Genomic DNA, 1,836 nt, shown 5'->3' on the forward strand with positions numbered 1-1,836 from the left:
GATTTCTCGCTTTCTGTCTCTCTGTCTCTCTCCGTCTTTCTGGCAAGTGCACACACCCTATTGCAAAAACCTCTCCAAAAAAAAAAAGAAAAAAGAAAGTTATTTCTTCCCATGAAAGAGGGAGACAGAAAGAGAGAGCCACAGTGGTTTCTCCAGCCTCAGCAAACCCTGACCATGGAGACCTTCGGACACAGACTTGGGACCTTCCCGGGGGGTCTCTGCAGTGGCGAGGTGGCCACCCAGAGCTGTTTCTAGAACAAGTGAGTCCGGTGCCTTACGGGCTCTGCTATGACCATTCGACCTCGGACTCCCCTCCAGAACACGGTTCTGAAGACACGCCCATCAGAATGGAGCTGCCGGTCCAGCCGGCCTTTCCCAAACCCGATTCACCTGCCCGAAAACCAAGCACTGGATCAGCATTCAGGTTTGACTGCAGTTCCTTTCTTCCAATGGCCCTTTGTGACAGCCCACCCGGTTAGACCCAGGGACGACAATGACTACGTCCACCAAGTACCACCCGCCATCTGGGGTAACCATTTCAGGGCACGAGTTCAGCCGGGCTTGAGAAAACAGGAAAAGTAAACGCTGAGTCTTTACATAAATATATATTCTAGAAAAATCCGCATGCACCAGCCCAACGGGAAGGTCACACGAAGCTCTGAGCTGCTCCGCACTCTCTCGACCCGGCCGCCTGCTTCATACAATGCGCGGCTTTGAACTGTTTATAAAAGAATACAACAGAGGCGCAATCACTCCGGAGCATACTCACTCTGCCCTTTGAAGCGGCCCCCAGGCAAGGATCACACAGGCAGGAAGCAGAAATCTGGGCTTTGATTTGTTTAAAGAAAATTAAACATCACCAGCAGCCATATTTCCTATTATTCAGGGGAAGTTACCCAAGGTACAGGAGCCTCAAAATACCAGGTGATTCAACATGACGGGAATTTCCAGAAGGAGCAAAGAGAAGACATAGCGGCCTTTAACGTACATTGGAAGACTTTGCATGTGTTATTTAATTTTTTTTTTTCTGCTAGAGGACTTATACATCCACCAGAGAAAAACGGATAGAGAGAAAGAGAGGGAGAGCTACAGAATGAGATGGAGAGTGAGAAATCAGCCCCCAGAGGAATGGCCATGCCATCATCCCTTTGCCTCCTTTCTCCTCTTGGGATTTTGGGCACGCACGTTCACGTGCCTGCTGTGTTTTTCAAGGTGCCGGGTCTGGGACTCAAACCATGCAACCAACCATGTGGAATCCAGCCGCCTTAACCACCACGTCCCTGGCTGGCCTGCAGGCATTCATTTTAAAGAGGTTACAACTGTTCAAAGTAATTTGGGGGTTGGCCCAAATTAGTAGTGCAGTGTTAGGTATGTAGAGGGAGCCAAACCCCACACGGCTGACTGTAGTTCAAGTCCCGGTCCTGGTGAATTGAACAACATACGAGGCTGGTGTGTGTGCATGACCGAACTCCCCACAGGATGAAGACATGGAGAAGGGATCGTGGTGTGAGCCTGCCCCATTGGGGATGCTTTCTCTCTCTGTCAAAAAAAAAAAAAGGAAATAACTGGGTTTCTTTAGGTCAAAGAGTAAGTCATTTAAATAAAAGTGCCTCATGGTCAGCAGGTGGTAGAGAGGTTAAGGCAGCTGGATCCACATGGCCAACTATGCAGTTCGAGTCCTGGACCCAGTGTCTTGGGCATGTGTGCATGTGTGCCCCAAATCCTGCGAGGAGAATAGAGGAGAAGGAATGGTGGTATGGCCATCCCCTCTGGAGGGTGATTTCTCACTTTCTGTCTCTCTATCTCTCTCTGTCTGTCTGGCGAGCACACGCGCCC

Source organism: Tupaia chinensis, unplaced genomic scaffold (genome assembly GCF_000334495.1).
Source record: "Tupaia chinensis unplaced genomic scaffold, TupChi_1.0 Scaffold000287_1, whole genome shotgun sequence".
Classification (NCBI taxonomy): Eukaryota; Metazoa; Chordata; class Mammalia; order Scandentia; family Tupaiidae; genus Tupaia; species Tupaia belangeri.